This window comes from Canis lupus, chromosome 27 (genome assembly GCF_048164855.1).
Source record: "Canis lupus baileyi chromosome 27, mCanLup2.hap1, whole genome shotgun sequence".
NCBI lineage: Eukaryota > Metazoa > Chordata > Mammalia > Carnivora > Canidae > Canis > Canis lupus.
Genome location: NC_132864.1, coordinates 31339069 through 31366273, shown reverse-complemented (window position 1 = coordinate 31366273; position 27205 = coordinate 31339069). Strand labels below are relative to the sequence as shown.

General features: G+C 45.9%; 1 long non-coding RNA gene across 1 annotated transcript in view; it reads right to left on the bottom strand.

The window, feature by feature from the left end:
• Positions 1 to 27205, bottom strand: part of LOC140619624 (uncharacterized) — a 47433-nt gene that overhangs the window by 16877 nt on the left and 3351 nt on the right. Inside the window, exons 2-4 of the long non-coding RNA XR_012019499.1 lie at positions 25194 to 25378; positions 24615 to 24714; positions 23500 to 24268 (exon numbers count right to left, since the gene is read on the bottom strand). This is a non-coding gene — a long non-coding RNA (uncharacterized lncRNA). The remainder of the gene's footprint in view (positions 1 to 23499; positions 24269 to 24614; positions 24715 to 25193; positions 25379 to 27205) is intronic.

The window sequence follows — 27205 nt, the reverse complement described above, 5'->3', positions numbered from 1 at the left end:
AAAATTTTAAAAAAAGACAACGCTACAAGGAATTTATGGTATGCTTGCATCATATGTACTTTTTTAAGGGTTTTTTTTGTTTGTTTGTTTGTTTTTGTTTTTTTTTGGTAATCTCTACATCAAAGGTGGGAGTTGAGCTCACAACCCCAAGATCAAGAGTCACACACTCTTCCGACTAAGCCAACCAGGAGACCCTATGTGTATTTTAAAGCACTAAAACTAGGGCTCCTGGGTGGCTCATTGGTTGAGTATCTGCCTTTGGCTCAGGTTGTGATCCTGGCCCCTGCATCTGGCTCCCTGCAGGGAGCCTGCTTTTCCCTCTGCCTATGTCTCTGCCTCTCTGTGTGTCCCTCATGAATAAATAAAATCTTTAAAAAATAAAATAAAGGGGATCCCTGGGTGGCGCAGTGGTTTAGCGTCTGCCTTTGGCCCAGGGCGCGATCCTGGAGATCCAGGATCGAATCCCACGTCAGGCTCCCGGTGCATGGAGCCTGCTTCTCTCTCTCTCTCTCTCTCTCTCTCTCTGTGTGTGTGACTATCATAAATAAATAAAAAATTAAAAAAAATAAAATAAAATAAAGCACCACATACCTGTGTGTGTGTGTGGAGAGAGAGAAACACGGAGAAACAAAAAGAAGTTTATGGGGACATACATATGTCTGCTCCACAGTCATCAGGGATCTCCTTTTCCCTCTCCTTCCCCGTCTGCCCCTCTTCCCACTTGTGTTCTATCTCCCTCTCTCTCTCAAATAAATAAAATATTTTTATTTTTTTTACATTAAAATCTTTTTAAAAAAATAAATAAACATAGGAACAATAAATGAAACCTTCAAGATAGTTACCTCTGGGAAAGCAGGAAGAAAGGTTGAAGGACAGAGCTTTATTTTATTTTTAAGATTCTTTTATTTATTTATTAGAGACAGGCAGAGGGAGAAGCAGGCTCCATGCCGGGAGCCCGAATCGGGACTCGATCCAGAATCTCCAGGATCACACCCTGGGCTGAAGGCAGCGCTAAACCGCTAAGCCACCAGGGCTGCCCAAAGGACAGACCTTTAGCTGAAGCTACACAGTTCAATTATTTTTTAAAAGGACAAAGATGTCTGAACCAAAAAACACATACACAAATAAGAATAAGACAAAGAGAAAGTGCGATAGTATCAGAACAAGCAAAGAGCTATGACAAAAGAAAAGATTCATGAGCCTGGGAAGCTCCAGATTTGTAACCATCTGAAACCTGATAGAATTTGAACTAGAACAGTTAAGTCATGTATTTAATTCGGGAAGCCGTTCGTAAGTCAAAGTTCTATTTGTTGAATATTGTGCAAATTTAAACATTTTCCATCAGGGTAGAAACTAAAAGCAAAGGAAGCTACAGCGTCACCTTGTGGTGATATTCAGCATTGCACTGAGGTGACTCCCCCACCCAGGGCTGTTCTGCGGAGCTATGTGCCTTTTCTGGGTCTGGACTCACTAGTCAGCAGAAGCGAAGAACTAGAATAAACCACAGACATTACCAGGAGTCAGAAGGCCCTGTTCTGGGTTTCCCACACACCCCCCCCCTTTTTTTTTCCTAAAATAAAAGAGGCTTTGGGAGGCCTGGATGGCTCAGCGGTTGAGCGCCTCCCTCCGGCCCAGGGTGTGATCCTGGAGACCTGGAATCGGGTCCCACAGCCGGCTCCCTGCGTGGAGCTTGCTTCTCCCTCTGTCTGAGTCTCTGCCTCTCTCTCTCTCTCAATCGCTCTCTCTCATAAATAAATAAAATCTTTAAAAAAAAATAAGATAAAATGGGCTTTAATATAATAATATTAAAATGTACTGTTTACTATTTAAGACAATGAAATATTGGCCCTCCAAAAAAGTAAAGACATGGGAGGAAGAGGTGTTGAGCAGATGGGTTCCATGTGCATAGCGTTGCCACTGGACACTGGCTCAGCCCTGAGGTTGACTGTGGCCAGTGTTTCCTGTTCTTGAGTTCTGCTGGCCAGCTAGGATCGGGGCTCCAGCTGACAGGATAGGATGTAGCTTATTCTTCTGGTGGTTGATCGCATTGCCCTCCAGGTACTCCTCCATTGCAATGTCCAACATCAGCAGGTCAGTAAGGAAGGTGCCAAGGAAGGGACAACACCCTTCTTCTACCAACCCCTCTTCCTTCTCTCTGGACATCCATCCCCAGGGTGCCAAATTCAGATGGCCGCTCCTGGACAAGCAGCTTCCTGCTCTGTGGGTTTTCAAGCTTAAATTTTTGAAAGCTCTTCCTGGAAACTTTGGCCACTGTCTTCTTCAGGCGGTGAATCAAGGCACTCTGCAGAGCAGAGAGGATGGCATAGAGTGAGGAGTAGTTCTGCAGAATTTGACAGGCCTTGGCCACCTTGATCCAGTGCTCCACCACCATGGCCCTGTCCTAGGCTGTCATGCTTGGGTTGCCAAGGCAGGTGGTGAAGACGCAATTGGCCACACCATTGAACAGGGTGATGGTGGCACGGACTGTGCGTGCCAGGTGCTCATTGCCAGGCTTATTCCACCTGGACCAGATGGAGCCCAGGCACTGATGGGGCAGCACCTTCTTGAACAGATCTGGCCTCCATGGACAAAGGGTGCCAGGGTGGCTCCGAGCCCTGCCCCAGCTGCCCCCACCCTGGGGGACAGGGTGACCAAGACGCCCGCAGTGAGGCCCCTGCAGCCAGACTTGGGGCTCCCTAGAAGTACTTGAAGGCCACCCTTCTTCCTAACATACTTCTGGCAAGATCAGGACATGTCACCAATATTAGAAAGCCTAAAAGGCTAATGAAATGGGGGCAGACAGAAAGAACAGTATAATAGTACTGATGCCCCTTCATGGTAGAATGAGCTGGTATTGATTATCTATGAGCCTCAGACCCTCTTCAAAAATAAATTAACTTTTTCTCTATAAATAACTGCCTGATAGCCGAGGCAAGGATTATCAGCTACAGGTGGCCAATAATCTTCATCTCATATGTCAACTTCAACTACATGATGACTGACTAGAATGCTGTGTTAAGTAGGATTCTGAGGCAGAATTTGAGTTCAGTGGAAAGAAGGCCACTAATGACTGACATCTGTCTCAAGTATGGGAGGGAGGAATAACAATACACCTATTCTAGGTAAGGTTCTATTGCTGTAGATCTCTATGTAGCTCTAACCTCTGAGTCTCAGTTTTTCTCACTATAAAATGAGGATAATTTATGCCTGCTAGGCCTACTTCACAAAAAAAAAAAAAAGGCCATGGATTTGAAATACCTAAAACTATATAAGTGTGAGATAGTACAAGTATTTCTGTTGTCTTGTCTGGATGAACAAGAAAGGTAATGACTCCAGAGTTGCTAGTTGCCTTCCCCAATCTAAACACCACTGAAGGAACTGGAGGAAATTGTTTATAAATGTTAGGGGCTTAAAAAATAAAAATAAATAAATAAAATAAAATGTTAGGGGCTTGACGAGACAAATTGGGTAAGCAGGAATCTAAAGAGTTTAAATCATTAGCTGGGAGCCTGGTGCTACAGTTTATTCAGGGTCAGAGAATGGAATAAAATGAAATCAAACAGCATCATTGAATTACCCTCACAATAATCCACCCAACAATCACTTATTAGGTATCCACTCATTTGCTAATTTTACAGATATTTATTGAACACCTACTATGTGCCAGTTCTGTGCTGAGGCTAGGGATAGAGTTAGGATAAAATAATTAGGTATCTGCTCAAATGGAGTTCACAGTGTAGTAGGGAAGGCTGCATTAGGGGCACCTGGGTGGCTCAGTCGGCTAAGCATCTGCCTTCAGCTCAGGTCATGATCTCAGGGTCCCAGGACCAAGCCCCACATTGAGCTCTCTCCTCAGCAGGGAGTCTGTTTCTCCCTCTCTGCTTCTTCCCCCTACTCATCCTCTTACTCTTTCTCTCAAATAAATAAATAAATAATCTTTTAAAAAGAAAGAAAGAATGTAGGGTCTGCCTACATTGCTGCCTTTTCTTTCTTTTCCTGAGTCTGTTGCCTGCTTTGGTAGTTGTGTGACTTGAGCAAAATCCCTTCTCACTGGGCATTAGTTTCCTTATATATAACAGGGAGTTGAACCCTCTGATCTCTTCCATGCTTTGGCCATGTGGACCTTCCAATTCCCCAGATGCCACCACAATCTCTCTCTGTGGGCATTTGCCCACTTGGAACACTCCCTCACCCCATTTTCTATACCACTTACCTGGCTCTGTCCTTCACACAACTACCAAAGTAGGCAACAGACTCAGGACTAAATCCAATCCTCCTGCTCTCCAATGACCAATTCTTTCCTTGCAATCCTTTCCTCTTACCCTTCACGCCTACTAATCTCCAGTGAAGTCCCAGGGAATGTCCAGGAAACCAAGGCCCCTTCACACCAGCTCCTCACAGGGATTCAGATCAATCAAGCACAAGGCCTTGCTCTCAGAGATTGCTCCACAGCATCCTCCACCACTTCCTTGAGTATGAGTCAGGGCTGAATTTAGGAGCTGGTGAGTTGCAGGGGCTGGGTTCAGGACCCACCTTATGTGTACTTTCCTAGATTGGTGATGACAAGGAAATACCTCTCTCTCCCAGCCACATAAGAAAGCCTCACATTCCACCATCAGCCCTTCCTTCCTCTGGCTTAAGGTTCTGTTCTCTTTTTAAATGCAAATATTTGAGACACCTGAATGGCTCAGTGGTTGATCATCTGCCCTTCAGATCTGGGCATGGTCCTAGGGTCCTGGGGTCCTGGGATCAATTCCTGCATCAGGCTCCTTGCATGAAGCCTGCTTCTCCTCCCTCTGCCTATGTCTCTGCCTCTCTCTGTGTCTCTCAATAATAAATAAATAAAATCTTTTTAAAAAAAATAAAATAAGGGAAAGGAGTGAAGTAAGTCAATCGGAAAAGGACAATCATCATATGGTTTCACTCATACAGGAAATATAAGAAATAGTGAAAGCGATCGTAAGGGAAAGGAGGGGAACTGAGTGGGAAAAATTAGAGAGGGAGACAAACCATGAGAGACTCCTAATTCTGGAAAATGAACGAAGGGTTGCAGAAGGGGAGATGGGCGGGGGGTTGGGGTAACTGGGTGACAGGCACTGAGGTGGGTACTTGATGGGATAAGCACTGGGTGTTATATGGTGGCAAATCTAACTTCAATAAAAACAAATTTAAAAAATTTTTTTCAAGTTAAAAATTAATAAAATAAAATAAATGCAAATATTCTTGGAAGAATAACACTGTTACCTTCATGTGAGTATAGCATCCAACCTGGAACACTAAAACCGGAACAAAACTAAATATTAGCCAAGCCAAACTTCTTACAATACTGATGTGGAACATGAGCCCTGTGGAACATGAGCCCTGGCCTATCATCATCCAGTGTCAAAGTCAGGATGAAATCCTGGTCTCCTGATTCCCTGGTCCAGGGCTCTTTCTACTGTTCCACAGTTTCTCATTAGGTCTTGCCCTAAGAATGTTTTCCTGGAGGAATAGAAAGAAATAAAAGGGGATCCTTGGGTGGCTCAACAGTTAAAGCATCTGCCTTCAGCCCAGGGTGTGATCCTGAAGTCCCAGGATCGAGTCCCATGTCGGACTCCATGCGTGGAGCCTGTTTCTCCCTCTGCCTGTGTCACCACATCTCTCTCTCTCTCTCTCTGTCTGTCTCTCATGAATAATAAATAAATAAATAAATAAATAAATAAATAAATAAATAAATAAATATCTTTAAAAAAAGAAAGAAAGAAAAGGCAGCATCACACAAGTGGAGAAAGGAATCAGAAAAAAAATAGAAGGCAATGGCTTGACTATAATTTTTCAACTCTGGTTTAGCTCATTCTTTGATTCAACAAATATTTCTTGAGGATCTTCTATGTTCCAAGTGCTGCGCTAGAAGCTAAGGGTAAGACAGTGTAGTCCTTGCCCTTGAGAACTTCCAGACTAGTGCTTCTAAGTTAACCTACTTGCTCAGGTTCTATACACACACACACAACCTCCAGCCCAGCCCCTTTACTAAGCCAATTAGCAAGCTCATAATAACCACTTAACTCAGTGCCTTTTTCTCTCACAGCGCACTTCATATGCACTGCCTCATTAATTTTCACACACACACATACAACATGAAAAAACATTCCCACCCATTTTACAGATAAGGGCACTAAAGCTCACTGTTTCCTTGGTTCAAATTGCCTTGCTTCTCTCTCACTTGAATCACCTTCCCCCAAACTCCTGGGTGGTTTCAAAAAAGGAAATGAGAAAATAACTCAATACCTCCTCTCGTAAACCTCTCTCCTCCTCCAGCCCACAAACAAGTCTGAGGCAAGAGGGACAACCTGTCATCTCATATGGTTTCTAGGAAAATTTGGAGCCTGGGGCCTGAGACTGGGCACCCTCCATGAATAAAACTGGGGATATCAGAGAAAAAGCCATCTGTTTGAGCCATCAGACTCAGTCCCTCCAATTTCGTCTTGATCTTCACAACAGTCCCTGTGGCAGTGTCCTCTGCAGTTGGAAACAAGGGCTCAATGACAGGAAATGTCATAAATCACACAGTGGGGAATGAGGGAGCCAGACAGAAGCTCTCCTCTTCTGATGCTGTAATGATTATGTCACACTGCTTTCTTTGTAACTTCAGGCAACCTTAGGCAAGAGTCAAGTTCTTGACCAGATCCTCCCAATTCCTTCGAGAAGTCTACCAGGGTTGGAGCAAGGAGTAGCACAGAATGGGGATCCCTGAGTGGGTCACCGGTTTAGCACCTGCCTTCGGCCCAGGGTGTGATCCTGGAGTCCCCGGATCCAGTCCTGGGATCCAGTCCCAGGATCAAGTCCTGCATCGGGCTCCCTGCATGGAGCCTGCTTCTCCCTCTGCCTGTGTCTCTGCCTCGTTCTCTCTCTCTCTCTCTCGAATAAATAAATAAATCTTAAAAAAAAAAAAAAAAAAAAAAAGGAGTAGCACAGAAGCTGTTTGAGGCAAAGTCCTCAAGCCAGAGATCCAGGAGACAGTCTGGGTGTCCATCTTGGGATCATCTTTATTCATGAACACCTTCTCCACACCTTCTGAATCCCTCTTTCTAACCAGTTCAGGAATGCTCATCCAGGACAGCAGATGTGTCTAAACTCATACTGAGGGATCCCTGGGTGGCGCAGCAGTTTGGCGCCTGCCGTTGGCCCAGGGCGCGATCCTGGAGACCCGGGATCGAATCCCACATTGGGCTCCCGGTGCATGGAGCCTGCTTCTCCCTCTGCCTGTGTCTCTGCCTCTCTCTCTCTCTCTCTCTCTCTCTCTCTCTCTCTCTCTCTCTGTGACTATCATAAATAAATAAAAAAAATTTAAAAAATTTTTTTTAAAAATAAATAAAATAAACTCATACTGAGTCTGTTTGATTTTTCTGACTATAGCATCATTTTGGGATAATGTTCTCTATGTGAACTTCGTCCAGTAAAAGAAAACATGGCTTTTGATTTTTCTTAAAGCTCTTTCTTCTCATTTTGATGCATGCTACCACATAGGTGAATCTTGAAAACATCCAGCATTATGTGAGATACCTAGAATAAGCAACTTTGTAGAGATAGAAAGTAGAATAGTGGCTACCAAGGGGTTAGGGAAGAGGAGTAACAGGGAGTTAATTGTTTAGTGGGTGCAGAGTTTCTGTCTGGGATGATGAAAAAGTCATGGAAATAGATAATGGTGATGGTTGCACAACTTCATGATTGTCCTTAATGCCATTGAATTATACACTTAAAAATGATTTAATACAGGGCGACTGGGTGGTGCAGTTGGTTAAGCGTCAGACTCTTGGTTTTGGCTTGGGTTGTGATCTCAGAGTTGAGAGAGCCAGCTCTGCATCGGGCTCCATGCCCAGTGCAGCGTCTGCTTAGGACTCTCTCCCTCTCCCTCCACCCCTCCCTACTGTTTTCTCTTTCTCTCTCTCTCTCAAATGAATGAACGAATAAATAAATAAATCTTTTTAAAAATGATTTAATAGGTAAATTGTACATTCTGTATATTTTACCACAATGGTGTTTTGTTTTGTTTTGTTTGGTTTGGTTTGGTTTGGTTTTTTAATAGCAACTCCTTCTAAGATGAAGATGATGGTTATGGAAGATGTCTCATGCTGCTATGCAGTAAAAATTAAAGCCATGTTTCTTTTCTCTGTCCCTGTCATGGAAATACAGACAGATAACATCTTAGTGGTTAAGAACAAAGGTTTTATAGTCATAACACAGTTGTGTTCAGGTTTTGTTTCTATGATTTACTAGTTGTATCACCCTCAGCAACCTATACCACAAGGCTTCCAAACTTTGTTGTATATACAGACACCTGGGGCACCTAAGCTCTTCCAGAGCCTCAGTCTCCATGTGGAAAACAAGGGGATGCTGATAGTTATGGTCAACTCCCTTGCCCGTGCCCTTGTTGTGAAGATTAGATGAGACAGTATATGTAAAGTGCTAAACTCAATCCCCAGCACTCAGTGAGCACTCAAAATGAATGGAAACTAATATTCTTATTATTTTTCTACTTAATCTCTGTCCTTCCAAACTTAATAGTCACCTCAGGGTTTCCATCTGTCTATCTGTGTGGTTGTTTTATGTTTTGCCATGTGTACAAATTGGCTAGATAAGAGTTCTTGCACATGCAGCAAGTTCCTTGCAAGGTTGTATTCCCAGGCATAAATGGACACATGTCTGGGGAGGCACATGTTTGCAGCTGAGCGGTATATACATGTGTATCTGTGTATATATAAAGCACTGTTTCCTTATAAGACTTTGTTGTCAATCAACTAATTCAAAAGTCATTTTCTCTTACTTATCACAGTATCAACCAAGGTTAATAAGTAGAAAGATAATTAGATTGATTGGTCAAAGGGAAAGATTTTTGTTTTAATTGAAGTCTCTTATCCAAACCAAAGGTTTAGATATTGGAGAGAAATGTGATGACTAGTTATAAACATTCTGATCTATAGGTTCGTAAGGCTGTAAATGCCACAAGATGTCCCAAGTGCCCTGCCCAGCCTTCCCAGTCAGAGGTAGGAAGACTGATCTTGGGGTGCCCCTTGTGTTGAGATAGGCTTTCTATTGCCCTTCCACAGAGGTCCTCTACAGGTGCAAGATAGCTAACATCTAGGAGGCAGAACCCCTGAGTTCTGATCTTCCTCTGTAGCCAGCTCCCTTGACCACACCAGAATTCCAGGGTCACCCTATAGTGTGGCACAACGGTTAATGCAGCTGCCTTAGGCAAATTTGGGTTTAAATTCCAGTGCCTCCATTGCCCAGCTAGTAAATGTGTGATTCAGTTATTTCCTCTTTCTGAGCCTCATTTTCTCAACTATGGAAACTATTCTTTAAAAGTAAAATTCTGGATCCCTGGGTGGCGCAGCGGTTTGGCGCCTGCCTTTGGCCCAGGGCGCGATCCTGGAGACCCAGGATCAAATCCCACATTGGGCTCCCGGTGCATGGAGCCTGCTTCTCCCTCTGCCTGTCTCTGCCTCTCTCTCTCTCTCTCTGACTATCATAAATAAATAAACATTTAATAAAATAAAAGTAAAATTCTAAAAAATAAATAAATAAAAGTAAAATTCTATTTCACCAAGTTACTAAAGAAATTCATTAAGAACTTGTATTGAGGGGTGCCTGGGTGGCTCAGTAGTTGAGTGTCTGCTTTTGGCTCAGGTGGTGATCCTAGGGTCCTGGGATTGAGTCCTGCATTAGGCTCCCTGGGGGAGCCTGCTTCTCCCTCTGCCTCTGTCTCTGCCTATCTCTCTCTGTGTCTCTCATGAATAAATAAATAAAAATCTTAAAGCAAAAACTTGCATTGAAAGTCGTGAGCACAGTGCCTAATATAATGTAATGTCCACTTAATAATAACAGCTACTAGGATGCCTGGGTGGCTCAGCAGTTGAGCATCTGCCTTCAGCTCAGGGCGTGATCCCAGAGTCCTGGGATCAAGTCCCATATCGGGCTCCTTGCATGGAGCCTGCTTCTCCTGTCTCTGCCTCTCTCTTTGCCTCTCTCTGTGTCTCTCATGAATAAGTAAATAAAATCTTTAAAAATAATAATAAATAAAAATAACAGCTACTATTTATTGAACACTTACTCTATGCCTATCTACATAGGCATCATCTCATTTAATCCTCACAACAACCCAGTATGGTAGGTACCATTATTATTCCCATCTTACAGATGAGGAAACCAAGGCAATGTTCCAAGGTCATATAACTAGTAAGAGAAGAATTTGAACCCAAGCACTCTCTGACACTGTTATTTTTAATATTTTTGTTATCAACAAAAATAATAACACAGAAAGGATTTCATTGTCTCCCCTCCAACTGTGAAGGGGATTACCCTCAGATTCCTCTAAGATTCCTTTAAGATTAATGTGCATCCTTTACCCCTGTTTTATCCCCTGACTTTAGTGATGGTTCACTTAGTCACGCAACAAACATTCATTAAGCAGCTACCATGTGCCAGGCTCTGTGCTTGGCCCTGATGTTATGGCACTGAATAGAACAGTTGAGGTCCCTCTCTAAATGGAGTTGAGGAGCCAGCTGAGAATGAGGAGCTGAAGAATGAGAGGATCCAGCCATGCAGAAAAACAGAGGAAGAATGAAATTAAGGTGGGAAGGTGGGAATGAGTTTGGCTAGCATGATCTAAGAAGTGACAAAAGGGCAGTGTGGCTGGAGCAATTAGCGGGAAGAGATGACATGAGATGGTCTCTGCCCCTCTCCAGAGCTCCAGACCTATAGTTCACAAGCTGACTGCACAGACCTGTCTGAGTGGTCCCCAGACCCCTTAATGCAATATGTCTAAAACAGAAGTCTTTACTTTCTCCAGCCAAACTCCCGTCCTCTTCCCTGACCTGCCACTGCACAGCCAAACACCCCATGGCCCAAATTAAAGTATTGTTAAGTATCTCCTGAACTTGTCCTCTATCGCCACAACCCCTATCTTTGTTCAGTCCTCATCATCACTGGCCTGAGCTGTTGGACTGGCCCCTAACTGTTTTACCCTGTCTCCAGCCTCTTCACCTCCAATACCAGTACCTCTGACAGGCTGCTATCAGAGAGATCTCCAAAGCAAACACGCAAACATATAACTCCCCCAGTATAAAACCTCTCATGGTTCCTCCTTTGTCTCAGGGTGAAGTCTAAATAACATCCTTCATAGTGTGGTCTGAAGCCATATTTTCAGCCTTGTCTCCCACCCTGTCGTCCACAAATCTCAGAGCACCATCATATCAAACTACTCTTTCATACTATCAGGAGCAGCACAAGCTGTTCCCTCTACTTAAAATTCCCCTTCTGGCCCTCTCTCCCTGTAGAACTACTATTCAACCTTTAAGATAGAGTTCATTTCCTTGCCAAAGCCTTCCTTGACACCAGGAAGATCACCCACCTCACTATCCTAAGGACCCGCAGCACATGACAGTTACAGTACAGCAACAGTACTCACCAAATGTGTTTCTGATTATATGGTTATGTAATCTGTCTCCCCACCAAAGGAAGTTCAGAAAGTCTGGGATCCTGTCCCGTTGAATACAACACCTAGTACACAACAGATGCTCAATAAGAGTTTGATTGATTGATTAAAAATTGATAAAGCACAGAAAAAAAATCAATGAGTCCCTCAAAAAACAGATTCCCAACCTTGATCCCATTAGCATAAATTAAAGGTCTATAAGATGGGCATAGAAGCTAAGACCTAACCAAAAACTAACCTTGTTTTGCCACCTGGGAATCATAGATTGCCAGAAATAACTGAAGACCAGGAGGATACTAAGGTCTCAAGATAGTGATTTATCTAAGATCCCTCCCTCAGATGAGCAGAACTGGAAGCCAAAACTCCTGCCTCCTAATTCTGGAAGCTTCCCTGGAGGACAGCTTCTATCAAAAGTTCAAAGACAAAGAAGCAAGGTCTTCTTGTACACAGGCCCCCAAGAAGATATTCCTTGGCTCTTGCCAAATGCACAATCAACTTTGCTATGGGTTGAATTGTGTCCCCTCCGGAATTCATATGTTGAAGTCTTAACCTCCACTAGCTCAGAATGTTATCTTTTTGTAGCTCTGAATACCTTCAGTTTCTTTCCCCATCGATATTGGCTCTCAGGAAAGGATCTGCTCGCCCCATTTACACTGAACTGTTGTCAATTGATTCACAGGTTACTGAGTATGTTCTTCCTCCTACAGCATAAGAGCCTTTCAAAACAGATCAAAGCCTAGAGCTGTGGACATAAAGGTCTACCAGTGGAATGTTAACTATTAGTTAACCGGGTAGGAACACCTGAGAGCCTTCTGGTCATCCCTGAAATCCCGAGGCACAGGTAACAGCCTACCTCAGTTACTTGCAGGAACCTAACCAGTATACAATCTTGGTCTCTGAACCCAGAAAAAATTAACAAATACATACAGCTACACTTACAAATCAGGATCCAAACTTGCAGCCTTAACCAACACTAGGTAAAAGCCTCCCAAACCCACTTTTAAGATCCAGGTGATCATGACTCAGACTCAGGAGATCTAAATTCAAATCCCTGCTCTGCCACTGACTCCCTGGGAAACCTCAGTGCCTCTCTTTGTCCTCTCTTGGCCTCAGTTTTGCCCCAGGAAAAGAGTCAGGCTTAGACAAGGTGACTTCCAAATTCCCCCTCATCTCTACTCTGGGACACACTGGATCCTCCAGTTGTATGTATGTATGACTGGGACAGGGTCCAGGTAATTCCTAAAGGGTCAAATGATTAACTATTGAGCTGGGCCAGTTCCAGAAAGTACTCAAAAATTAACCTGGTTAGTCCTGTTTTCCCTTTTAATCTTTACCGTTAGTAACTCCAGTGAGGCATCGTTCCTCTCTAGCCTCCAAGGCCCATGTGCCATCCCCTGACCCTCTTCGCAGAGTGCTCCATTCCCCCTTCCCTTCCCCCCTGACTAATTCTCCCAGTCCTCACTTCATCCATGAAGCCTTTTCTGATTCCCCATGGCCCTGTGACCACCTCACTGTACTATACTATATCCTAGTATAAGTCATTTAACACCAACTGTCGGGGGTTTTAGTGACCTCTCCTATGGATACCTCTTCCTAATTGGCTACTCTCCTTAGGAGTCGAAATTATGCTTATCTAAAATTTTACATAGGGGATTCCAGCTCTGAGTGAAAGATTAGATCCAATGGCCTCTTAGGTCTAGATCAATTCTAAAATTCATGAATTCACAGATTCATTGGTTGAGGATGCTGAAACACTTGAAATGCTTTTCACCAAACTCTTGAAATAAGTCCTGACCACTAAGAAATGTTCTTAAGTCTTCAAAGCACCTGTAAGCTCTCTTAGCTCCTTGGATTCTCACAAGAGCCCTGTGAGGCAGGGGACCACTAAAGTGGAGCAATCTCCTTTCAGCCTAGCTCACAAATTGGTGATAGAGCCCAAATCACATGCCAGAGTTCTTGCCCTCCATTCCTAGGCTTTCGGGGGGTCCAGTACACAGTGAAATCATAGCCTCATCCTCTTTTTAAGAAACTGCAGCCTATTGCCACTTCTATATCAACATATGAACACACATACATTTTATAATACCTTCATGCTGGCTTCAGCCTGCATGTGGCTCCACATCTAAATCTAGGGCTGTTTTTCTCCCCTTCTTTATCACCATTCTCTAAGGGGAAAATAGCCCAGTGCAGTTCCCAGTCAGATCAATATATTTTCTGAAAGAGATTATAAGGGGCCAGGAGACACTGAGCTTGATCCTACTTGCTCTAGTATGCTCCATTCAGCCCCTTCCCTCCTCCCACAGGGCTCCAGGGGAGAAGAGGCAGGTGAAAGGTTTTAGTGTAGGCAGTCATCCCAACCCAACTTGGAGATGGGCTTTCCAGCCAGAATATCATTTTTCCCCTGACCAGCATTATAACCATATCATCATAGCCAACTTTGCTGTTTAGCAGGGTCGTTCAGAAACCTGTAAATATGTGTACAAGTTAATATGCAAATGGCTATTAGGTGAAGGTGTGTTTGGAAGGTGTGTTTATGCTATTGACTTTAGTTTGTGTGTGTCTGTGTGTGTGTGTGTTCTGTTGATATACTGTGAATATCCACGTGTATCTGCAGGCACCCTCCTGAAAATGTGTATATGTGCGAATGAGTATGTGAGTGAGCATAAGTATTTATTTGCTCACTCACCAGTCACCCATCAGTTCAACAAAGATGTATTGATGCTGCAGTCACTGTGCAAGGTTCTGGGCATGAATAAGACACAGAATGAAGGGAAATGCACCACAATGCTTGAGTGACAGACGTGTTTTTCAGTACTATGTAGCTGTCTATGAAATCACTACTCATATGTATGTGTACACTGGGACCCACATCAAGCAAGGGAAGTTCCTGATCATATAAGTGAGATCACATCATCTGTTGGTGTGGAAAAATGCTATGTTCTCTCCCCAAGCCCCAAGGATCAGATTTAAACAGGCCTCACCAGAGCCTTGGGCAATGGATACATTCTCCACACTCTGCCAGGGTGGAAGGCTAAAGTAGTGGGGCCCCCCTCATTGTTCCAGCCACTCCACCCTCCCCAGTCATAGGGAGATGAGGCAGCACCTGATAGCAGGGCAATGAGAGTCCAGCCTGGAAGCCACCCGAGCTTCACGTGTATTTATGGTTTCACAGTTAATGTTTGGCCCGGAGTTATTTTTACTTTAGGAGGCAAGCCGGAAAAGGCAGGGAAGAGATGAGGGCAGGGGAGATAAGATGCCAGGTCACCTACAGGAGGCACCTGCTCTGACAGCTGCCCCAGGCACTGCAGGGTTCTAGGTCCTCCCAAATGAGGGAGCCACCCTAACAGGAAAAGGCAAGGGCTTTTGGAAATAGGGATAGAGGGGATCCCTGGGTGGCTTATTGTTTTGTCGCCTGCCTTTCGCCCAGGGCGCTATCCTGGAATTCCGGGATCAAGTCCCACATCGGGTTCCCTGCATGGAGCCTGCTTCTCTCTCTCTCTCTCTCTCTCTCTCTCTCTATGTCTATCATGAATGAACAAATAAATCTTAAAAAAAAAAAAAAAAAAAAGGAAATAGGGATAGAAAAAGAGAGACTTTCCAAAATGTCCCATAGCAGCCCAGCATCCCCTCTACATCATTCTAAGGGATCCAGGAAGCCTCTCTACCAACAGATCAGCCAGTCACTACTTAATCACTTCCCAGGACATGAAAAGCTCACTACCTCTAAGATGCAATGCTCTCTTAAGAATTTCACTTTTATACTAGGACAGAAGTCTACCTCCAGGGGCAGCCCCGGTGGCGCAGCGGTTTAGCGCCGCCTGTAGCCCAGGGCGTGATCCTGGAGACCCTAGATGGAGTCCCGTGTTGGGCTCTCCGCATGGGGTCTGCTTCTCCTCTGCCTGTGTCTCTGCCTCTCTCTTTCTGTCTCTGAATAAATAAATAAAATCTTTTAAAAAAATTTAAATAATAATAAAATAAAATCTAAAAAAAAAAAGAAATCTACCTCCAGGCAACTTCCATTCATTGGTCTACAAAGTATATTTGGTCCTACTTTCCCTTTCAAAAAATAAATCTTCCTGGGAATAATTGTCTTTGATTAATGTCTCCAGAAGGTCCCTATTTCAAATGCTAATATATAACCTGGGAAACATATAGTATTATTTTATAGTTTGAGTACTTTTCCCTCCTATCTGAAGTGTTTAAACTATTCAAGAGTAGGGGGGTTTTGGGAGGCGCCTGGGTGGTTCAGTCACTTAAGCTTCTGCCTTCAGCTCAGGTCATGACCCCGAGGTCCTGGGATCAAGCCCCATGTGGAGATCCCTGCTCTGCGGGGAATCTACTTCTCCCTCTCTCTCCCCTTACCCCTCCCCGCTGCTACTTGTTCTCTCTTTCTCTCTCCCTCTCTCTCTCTCTCTCTCTCAAATAAATAAAATCTTTTTTAAAAAAGGAATAGGGAGGTTTTATATACGTGTGTGTATATATATATATATATATATATATATATATATATATTCTATGGGTATATATATAATACATTTTATATGTATATACTGTATATACCACCATTTAATTCATGTTTACCATATCAGACACTATACTCAGTGTGCTTACTATCTTATATAAAATTCCACAACACAATAGAGCACTATTATTTCTATTTTGCCAAAGAGAAAACTGAGAGGTTAAATATCTTGAGTGGGGTCTCCCAGTTGTGGATAGAATTCAAATTCAAAACCAGGCCTTTTTTTTTTTTTTTTTTTTTTTTACTTTGTATCTTTTTATTTTATTTTATTTTATTTTTAATAAATTTATTTTTTATTCGTGTTCAATTTGCCAACATATAGAATAACACCCAGTGCTCATCCCGTCAAGTGCCCCCACTCAGTGCCCGTCACCCAGTCACCCCTACCCCCCCGCCCACCTCCCCTTCCACCACCCCTAGCTCGTTTCCCAGAGTTAGGAGTCTTTATGTTCTGTCTCCCTTTCTGATATTTCCCACTCATTTTTTCTCCTTTCCCCTTTATTCCCTTTCACTATTTTTTACATTCCCCAAATGAATGAGACCATATAATGTTTGTCCTTCTCCGATTGACTTATTTCACTCAGCATAATACCCTCCAGTTCCATCCATGTCCAAGCAAATGGTGGGTATTTGTTGTTTCTAAAGGCTGAGTAATATTCCATTGTATACATAGACCACATCTTCTTTATCCACTCATCTTTCGATGGACACCGAGGCTCCTTCCACAGTTTGGCTATTGTGGACATTGCTGCTAGAAACATCGGGGTGCAGGTGTCCCGGCGTTTCACTGCATCTGTATCTTTGGGGTAAATCCCCAGAAGTGCAATTGCTGGGTCGTAGGGCAGATCTATTTTTAACTCTTTGAGGAACCTCCACACAGTTTTCCAGAGTAGCTGCACCAGTTCACATTCCCACCAACAGTGTAAGAGGGTTCCCTTTTCTCCGCATCCTCTCCAACATTTGTGGTTTCCTGCTTTGTTAATTTTCCCCATTCTCACTGGTGTGAGGTGGTATCTCATTGTGGTTTTGATTTGTATTTCCCTGATGGCAAGTGATGCTGAGCATTTTCTCATGTGCCTGTTGGCCATGTCTATGTCTTCCTCTGTGAGATTTCTGTTCATGTCTTTTGAAAACCAGGCCATTTTAATTTAGTCCTGCCCATTAAGCACCACACTATGATCTTTCATATGCCTTGTATCTAGTAAGCCAAAATAAATACTCGATGAGTCAATTATCTATTTAATTGACTAAGCCATCCATTCCCAGTAATACTTAGAATGAGTGAGTTTCTCACATCAATTGACTGCATCTAGAGTGAGTGGGAGGACATAGGGACAAATGAATTTACATGGGAGGCTAACAGACAGTCTGGGACTTGGGCCACTTCTCTAGAAGACAGGGTCTCTTGACTTCAAGGTTTCCCTAGTGCAACTGAAGGGAGAGGCACAAGAAAGGAAAAGCAGTGGGCTTCTGAACGTCCCCCAGAATCACTCTTTCATTTATTTATTTTTTAAATTCATGAGAGACACAGAGAGAGAGGTAGAGACATAGGCAGAGGGAGAAGCAAGCTCCCTGCAGGACTCCATCCCAGAACCCTGGGATCATGACCCGAGCCAAAGCCACACCCAAGTGCCCCCCACCAGAATCACTCTTGATGTGAATCTATGCAAAGAATCCTTGAGTCCTTTACCTAGAATGCCTTCCTTCCCCATATCGCCTCTCCTCCTTCAGAACCCAGCTCAAATGTTACCTTTCCCTGAAGCTGAAGCTCCCCATTCTTTCTCTCAAGGCACAAGTACTCCTCCTTCAGCTGTATTCCCACTGTACTTCACACATACCTCAATTATAACACACATCACATAATATTGAATTTATATGTTTGTCTATCTCACTAATCTATGAGGTCCTCAAATGCTCAGCTTTCTAGTCTCTAGGCCTGCCACAGTGCTTTGCCGAGATAGTGCTCAAAAGTATGTTGAGAGTGAGTGAGTGAGTGAGTGAGTGAGAGAGATCAAAGAACATGAGAGCCATCCTGCAGAAAGAAGGAACCCCTGAGCCCAAACCGGACCACTTGACAAATGACATACATATTGTCATCACAGTCATGCTCCTACCATAAGGGTTGGGATGGTGAGCTCCTCCTAATCCACAGCCAGGGCCCTCCTTACCATTTCTAGTGATAACTGAAATATGAATCATCTGCCATCCTGACACTCTTTGCCTTGGGGAGGCCAGCAAGCTGGTTTCCGACTTTTCCTCTAATTGTGCCAAAGCAGGAGGGGGTGCCCCCATTTGGTAGAGTCTAGGAAACCATGGAGGCCAAGAAATCTAAGATAACTGGGAATGAGTAGGTGGTGGAGAGAATTCAGTGAGGCCAAAATGGACATAGGCTACAGTGGATAAACTTCAGATAAACAAACAATACAGAATCTGTGAGGGCAAAGGAGAAGAGCTCCCAAAGATACAACCGTTACCCCCTTGAGAATGATACAGCCAGCAGAAAAGGCCCAATGCCTGAGGCAAGGAATGAGATGAGGCCACGTAGAGAAGGGGTAACCAGGACACAGGGAAGGGACTTAGACTGAATGCTTAATGTCTAAGTCTCACTATCCCTAGAGCACTTTAGGGAACTACCACAGGGCAAGATTTTCATATAGGACCTGGAAAGAATTTACTAGACTTTTATCAAAAGAACCCCAAACTATGCCACAGGCACATCTAAAAAACTCCTCTGGCTGATGCAGTTCTATCCATCAGGGTTTGACTCAGCTCAAGACAAGAATGGAACAGATGACGACAAGCACCATGAAAAGATGTTTAACATCACTAATAATTAGAAAAACACAAATCAGGCAGCCCAGGTGGCTCAGTGGTTTAGCACCGCCTTCAGCTCAGGGTGTGATCCTGGATACCCGGATCGAATCCCATGTCAGATCCCTGCATGGAGCCCGCTTCTCCCTCTCCCTGTGTCTCTGCTTCTCTCTCTGTGTCCTGCATGAATAAATAAATAAAATCTTTTTTAAAAAACTGACAATGTACATTTCAAACGGTCAATTTATGATATATAAATTATATCTCAATTTTTTAAACTTTTTTAAAGATTTTATTTATTTATTCATGAGAGACACAGAGAGAGAAAGAGGCGGAGACATAGGCAGAGGAGCCTGATGTGGGACTCGATCCCGAATCTCGGGATCATGCCCTGAGCTGGAGGCAAACGCTCAACTGCTGAGCCACTCAGGCATCCCATTTATAGCTCAATTTTTAAAAAGAGAAATTAACTGTAGTTATGGTTGTATAACTCTACAAATACACCAAGGGGGGATGCCTGGGTAGCTCACCAGTTGATCATCTGCCTTTGTCTCAGGGTGTAACTTCTTTTAAAAAATATTTTATTTATTCATTTGAGAGAGAGAGTGAGAGAGTTGAAAGAGCACAAGCCAGGAGAAAGAGCAGGGGGAGAGGGAGAAGCAGACTCCCTGCTGAGCAGGAAGCCTGATGTGGGGATTGATCCTGGAGGGGCTCAGTTGGATCCCAAAACCTGGGATCATGACCTGAGCCAAAGGCAGATGCTTAACCAACTAAGCCACCCAAGAGCCCTGAATTGTATACTTTAAATGAGTGAATTGTAGGTATATAAATTATATTCTAATAAAGCTACTACTAAAAAAAAAATTGCAACACTATGGTTCAAATTCAGGTCTTTCCAGGCCCCAAACCAATGCTTTTAACTACTACACCACACTGCATTATTTTCAGGGTTAATTCCAGAAAGGCTCTTTACCTCTCTCCTTTCCTCACACAAGCTCTCTGAGCCTCAAAATCTCCAGACAAGTGGTTTCTTCTTCCTAAGCAGGGTGTTGTTCAGATCAGTCCCACCTCAATAACCCCCAAGTGCCAACAATCTAAAGCCAAACCTCCTTAACCTGGAAATCAAAGCCTCTCAAGATCTGTCATCAATATTTCTTTCCTAAGACTCTGCTTCACATGCCCAACATCCTAGCCAAATATCTCTCCCTGCCTTTTCCTGAATCATGTCCTTTCCTGCTGCCCAATGTGCCTGGAAAATCCTCTCCCCACCCCTCCACTACTACATGCCCAAATCCTGCTCATCTGCTCTAATACTACATGGCATCTTCCCTGAGTTCACAGTCACACACACACACACACACACACACACACACACACACACACTGGCCTTAATTTTGCTTCCTCTGAGCTCTCATGCATCTCTATTTCTCCATGCATTTGTCCCTACGCGAAGGTATTTGGATATATATTCTTTAAGGACAGAGAATTAAACAACCCAAAGCACCCAGCACAGCACATGGCACACAGTGGTACTTACAAAAATCACATCAAACTAACTGAAGTGAATTAAATCTCTCATCATCTCACTGCTCTTTTCCACTAATTGCAGTTATCCTGCCAACTAGAAACACTACAGGCACAGCTTGAACAAGGTGTTTAGAATGTTAATGGATGAAAATGGGTTGCAGCCACATTTATTTCATACAAATTATGATTGAGTTTTATGGCCTTGGTTGCCTTGATTACCCAGCTGTTGGTTGGCATACCCTGCTCAGGCCAGGGGGTGGAAATATTCCCCTGGCAGGGTAATGCCAGACAGGGTGATATGAACAGAAAGAGAATTCAGCAGTTGAGGTACTAGCACCTTCTGAGTCCTTCACCCCTTCTGCCCCTTCCTCAGCTCTGAGGCAGCCAAGAGGTTGGGAAGTCCAGAGGGGTGTGCTTCAGTTCTGCCCTGACAAGGTCCCAGGAAATGGGGCAAAGGAGAACCAGGCCAACAGGCCCTATGCTAGGTTTTATGTAGGATTGCACTCTTTGGAGGTGCCCTTCAATTTCCTAACCACTCCTGTTCCCTGATGCCCTGAACAGCCACAGCCTACAATGTTCCACCAGCCCCATCCTCTAGAGGAGCACAGCCCAACAGAAATATACTGTGAGCACAAGTGTAATTTTAAATGTCCTGGTAGCCACATTAAAAAAGGTAAAAAGAAACAGGTGAAATTAATTTTAATAATATATTTCATTTAATACATTTCAACATGTAATCAATTTTTTAAAATTCTTAATGAGACACTCTATATTCTTTTTCCATAGTAAATCTTCCAAATTTGGTATGTATTTTACACTTGGGGGACATCTCAATTCAGGCAAGCTATATGTCAAGTGCCCAAAGCTGCATATGGCTCGTGGCCACAATGCTGGACAGCTTAGCTGTCCAATTCCTTGAACAGCACTGCCCCTGCTGGCCTGACCAGCACTGTCCTGTGCCCCAAGCCAAACACCACTTTTAGACCAATCCTCTCCCCCGAGCTCCAGGGTCTGACCAGCTGCCTGCCTGTCATCTCCACTTGCCTAACAGAAATCTTTGTTAAGTTCTCCAAAACTGCATTCTCTTTTTCCACCCCAAAACCTATCCCTACAACCCACTCCAACTCAGTCAATGGCATCAGCATCCATCCAGGTGCTGGAATTAGAATCCAAAGAGTCATCCTTTTCCTTCACCTCTGCCCCACATCCAAATAGCAAATCCTTTCGATCCAGCCCATACTTATACCTGTTCACCTGCCTCCATCTCCCCTGCTACTACCCTGGTCCGGGCCAACATTATCTTGCCTGGACTATTAGAGTAGCGTCTTAACTGCTTCCACTCCTACCTTCCCACCCTCTCACTACACACCCACACTGAGCAGCCAGAGTTATGAGATCTCTCCCCTGCCCACATCCCTCCACCAGCTTCCCAGTACCTTCTAATAAATCCAAACTCACCTAGCTTTGCCATGGCCTTCATTACCTGCTCCCACCACCTCACTGCCCATCACTCTCCCATCAGCCATGCTTCAAACCTGCTAAATTCATTCCCACTTCCTGCTCCCTCTGTCTGGAATGTTCTTCCTCCAGACCTTTGCCTGGCTGGCTCTTTCTCACTATTTGATCTCTGAGTGGCCTTCCCTTACTTACCACCCTATCTATCATATTCCTCTCATACTTAGTCATTTTCTATCTCAAATGTTGTTTTCATTTTCTTCATAGCATTCATCACTCCCTGGAATTGTTCATTTTCTGTCTCCTTCCACTATAACATAAACTCTATGAGAGAAAGGATTTAACTTCTATTGTTCATCTCTCTTTCTCTATTCTAGAAAAATACCTGGCACATAGTAACATGGGCATACATGAATGAATGAATGAATGAATGAATGGTATTCCCTCATTCTGGAACACTGTCTCCACTCCATGGCTTGCTCCTTCTCTCTCAGGTCTTACATTAGGTGTCACCTGCCCAGAGAACCTTCCCAAATGGCCCTACTGATTTTCTACCTCAGTATCCTCTTTGCTACCTTCATAACACAATTTTAAATATAGCCAATGTGTTGACTTTTTTCCCTCTTTTTTGTCTTTCTTGGATTGCTCCTAACACCTCTATATACTCTGCACTTCGTAAACAGGGGTAACATCTGTACAGTTCATTCTTGCCATGCACTGCCTAGCACAAAGCCTGGCATGGGATGGATGTCCAATATACTTGCTGAGGGGCACCCAGGTGGCTGAGTGGTTGAGTGTCTGCCTTTGGCTCAGGTCGTGATCCTGGGGTCCTGACATCGAGTCCCACATCGGGCTCCCCACAGGGAGCCTTCTTCTCCCTCTGCCTCTGCCTCTGCCTCTTTCTCTCTCTGTATCTTTCATGAATAAATAAATAAAATCTTTTAAAACACACACACACACACACAGTATACTTGCTGAAGGAATAACCAACTCTTCCTGGTGCCTCCCAGTCATGCCCAGTAAGCCACGTAGTACAACTATCCCACCAGATCCCTACGAGAAGCCTGCTTTGTCTGGGCTCCTCCAGCTTCCAGGAACTGCATCTCCCACCTCACTGGACCACTGAGGAGGCCTGGGCATGATGCGATCTGGGGACCCAGCTTTGAAGTAAGGGAAGAGACTGGAGCAGAAGGAAGACCACTGCCCCCAGGGCATGGCTGAGGTTTGTCCATTTCCTCCCCTCCCTCTGCCAGGGTCAACAGAGACCTCCTCCCAGCAGGGCCCCAAGAGCTTATCCCTATTGGGCTGAGGGAAGACTTCTGACTCCTGCAACCCAGCTACCACCCTCCCCAGTACCTACTCCCACCCCCAGTGGTCTGGACGCGTGGCCAGGCACTTTAACCTTTCCCTTTACCACACGGAAATAGCAAGTCTTTCCCCGATCCCTACACTGTGGCTGGTCAGAATTCCAGTGTTCTTGGAGGGAGCTCCCCCCTCAGGAATTTTACTTCCACTCGAGTCTCAGGCCTTGGAGATCATGGAATCCACACTCCTGTTACAGAAGCCCAGAGAGAAGCAGGGACTTGCCCAGAGTCGCACAGCCAAGGCCAGAACCCTGGGGCCCCCAGGTGGAGGTGACGGGCCAGCGTCCCGGTAACCCAGAGGTTCAAGCCACCTCTGCCTCTTCTTTCTTCCATGCTCCCTCCCTCACCTCAGAAAAACGACGTAACCTCTTCACACGTGGGCCTTCACCTCCACGGTGTCATTTCCAACCACAGTGTGGAGTAGAGGTGGGGAGTCGCTGGCGGTGCGGAGGTTGTCTCAACTTGGTAGAGGGGCACCGGCACACCGAGCCCAGGATGGCTAAGCGGCTTCCGCAAGGACACTGCGCGGCAGAAGCAGTGCCAAGCCCAGAAGCTAGGAGTCTTCTCTCCACGCAGGCCGGGAGCCCCCTTGCGCGGTGAGGCCCCTGGAAGACAGGCTCTGGGCCACCCCGAGACGGGCTCCCACGTCCAAGGAGGCGAGCAGCTTAGGCCTACAACGCGGGTCAGAAGCCCATCTGCACAGCAAGGGCAGGCTGGGCGGCGCCTCCGGGCTCAGCCCCCCGAGCACGGGCCTGGCTCTGCCACCCGAACTCCGCCCCAGACCCTTTCCCCGACATTTGCCCCTCCTCCCAGAGGCCCGCCCGCTTCCTCCCGTCACCCGCCCTCACTCTGCGCAGGGCCAGCACAGGGGACGCTGGGGACGAGGACACCGGGATGGCCCCCCTGCCGCCCAGCAAGACAGTCAACCACCGCTGAGCGACTGAGGGGAAAACCGCTGTGGACTCGACTGCCTGCCGATGGACTCACCGGATCGGCTGACAGGACAGCGATGGGATTGACTGACATTGACTGACAGGCTGGCTGACTGACTGACTGACGGGTTGGTAGTACCGGCTGACAGGCTGGCCCACGGGATCGACTGACAGGCTGTACTGGCTGACAGAACAGCGGATGGGATTGACTGACAGGCTGACTGACCGGCTGACTGACGGGTTGGTTGTACCGGCCGACAAGAGAAGATGGGGTTGACTGACAGGCTGAGTGATGGGCTGGTTTTACTGGCCTCTCCCGCCACCAACCAGCTCCTCAACCAAAGGGCGGGAGCTGCGCGGAGGCAGCTCTCTACAGGGGCCGAGCTGGAGCCCCTGCGCGGCTCGCGGCGCCCCCCGGTGGCCGCACCCGGAAGGAAGGCCGCGGGCGGGGCTTGGGGAGCGGCCGCGGGGGAGGACCTGCGTGCTGAGTCCGCACACCAGGGCCCGCTTTTCTGTTTTTCTGCCCTTACCTCCGCCTTCGCCCCGCGCTGGGTCTCCCCGTCCTCCGTTCCCGTCGGAGTGGGCGGGCCCGTCTGGACCCTGCCTCGCACCGAGGACCTGTCCAGTGACCTGATGCGGTGAGAGAGGCTCACGCTGCCCCTAAGATCCCCTAGAAGCTTGGGCGCCGACGCCTCCGGGGCCCCGCCGGGCAGCAGAGCACGTCGAGGGTCGAAATCCCCTTTTTACCCCAGGGCTCCCGGAAATCTCTGAGGACTCTGCAGGGGCCTGGGGGACACCGAGTGAGCAGGTGGGGGAAAGAGCCGGGGAAATTTGCAATGTCTCTGTTACGGGGCCCAGAATTGCCCCCTCTCCGCCGCTTGCCCCCTCCTCCCATCCCGCTAGACCTCAGCAGCTCCTGTGCAAATTCACTACTTTCCAGACTTCTAGAGCGTGGTGAACACTGTAGAGCCCCTAGGTGGCAGCAAAGCCCCGAGAAAGTGGTCCCCAAAGGGCTCCTCCGTTCCGCCCCAATACCAGAAAGGCTGGGAAGGACTGAGTCCCTTCAGAAAGGAGGAAAGTGAAGTCCAGAGCGTCAGGAACATGCTCACATCACGAAGCGGTTTGAACTCCAACTTCCTGCTCCAGGAGAAGAGAAGACAAGGCAGCGATAGGAGAGGCTAACAGGGAGGGTCCATAGAAAGGGATGGCTCGGAGCGCAGAAGCGCCCAGACCTGCTGTCCGCCAGGTGTGACCCTGGGAGCCGCCTCACCCGTGTGAGGCTCCATTTCCTTACCTGTAGAATTGGGGACAAGAAGGATACCTGCTTCAGGCACCTGGGTGGCTCAGTCATGATCCCAGGGTAGTAAGATTGAGTCCCGCATCAGACTCTGTTCAGTGAGGAATCCGCTTCTCCTTCTGTCCCTCCCCCCACTCTCGCTTGCACTCTCTTCTTTCTCTCAAAAATAAATAAAATCTTAAAAAAAAAAAAAAAAAAAGGAAGGGTTTGTTTCATGGTTTGTTTTGAGGATTAACTGGATGCTGCATGGAAATCACTTAGGACGGTACCTGGCGCCTAGTAAGTGCTCAGTACATAGTAAGTTAATGAAGTAAAGCAGTGTTCTACAGACCACCAAGACAACACCTAGCTGGTATCCGAGGGTAATGGATATTCTTTTTTAATGTGTCAACCTGGCCAAGTTACACTCCTGTTATTCAATCAAACACTAGGTCTAAATGTTGTGATGAGGTATTTTGTAGATGCAATTAAATAAATTGACTTTAAAGGAAATTATCCTAGATAATCTTGGTGGGCCTGACTCAATCAGTTGAAAGACCTTAAAATCAGAGCTGGGAAAAAAAAAAATCAGAGCTGGGAGTTCCCTGAGGAAGAAATTCTGCCTGTGGACAGAAGAGTCTGCCCTTGGCAAGAGTTCTAGCCTGATCCTAATGAGTTCAAACTTGCCTAGCCAGCCCCACAATATCATGAGCCAACTCCTTGCAATAAATTCCTTAATATACATCTCCTATTACTACCATTTCTCTGGTTGAACCCTAATACCCAGAGGAAGTGAGGAGTCTGTGTGTATGTGTGTGCACATGTGCATGCTGGGATCACAGAGCCCAGTCCTTGTGTTTATTCACTCCTTATTAAACTCAGGGTGCCTTTGAGTCCTATAGTTAGGGGCCATAGCAAAACTTTAGTTGTTTAATGATAGGCCTAGGGTAGGTCTAGGATGTGGATGGGAATGGAAGGCCCAGGTATAGCCCCTTACTCCCCTCTACCAGGCCTCATGGATGCCACCTGCTTATTTCTGGGCTTCCTCTACAGTCCCCTCTTCCCAGGGGAGACCAGACTCATCCTCCTCCCGCTGAAGTAGGTGTAGGATTAGGAATAAGGGGTATAACCATGCTGTCTCCCTGAGAGCCAGCTGGTGAGGAGGAGGCTTCTCCCTCAGCAACCAACTGGTCCACACGTCTCTGTACCTTGCCTCTCCCGCCTCCATCCCACATCCCTGTGTCATGTGCACACCCACACTTCTGCCCTCCCACCCTGATTCTAACATTCATCGATTACTGTCTATGAGGAGCACTGTGCCAGGTGCTTTCCTCATGTCACTTAAACCTCAGCACAAACCTATGAGATGGAAATTAATGCTGTCATTATCCACATTTTACAGAGGAGGAGGCTGAGGCACAGAGCCATGTTCTCAGCCTTCCGCCTGTTCCTCCTTCTGGGGAGACCTGCCCAGGGTAGAACCTTAAAGGTCAGCTGAGAACAGCTGTGGTGGAAAGAAAGCAACTGTGATAGCAAAGCTTCGCTGAACTGTGGAGTTTCACCACATCTCAGACCCTCTGCTCCCCAGCAAATGGTTGTGGTGAAGATCAAGTAGGTGGACAGCCTGAAAGCACTTGGTTTTCCTTCCTTGGGTCCTTCCTCCCTCCCTCCTTTCCTTCCTTCCTCCCTTCCCCCCTTCCTCCTTTCCTCCCTTCCTTCAAATTCTGGACCAAGTCTGAGCCTCAGTTTCCTCATCTGTGAGGTGGGCCGGTGAGGAGCTCCCTCCCTGGCCTCCTGTGGGGACAGTAAAGCAGCTGGCATGCATTAGCACTCAGGCCTCCAGCC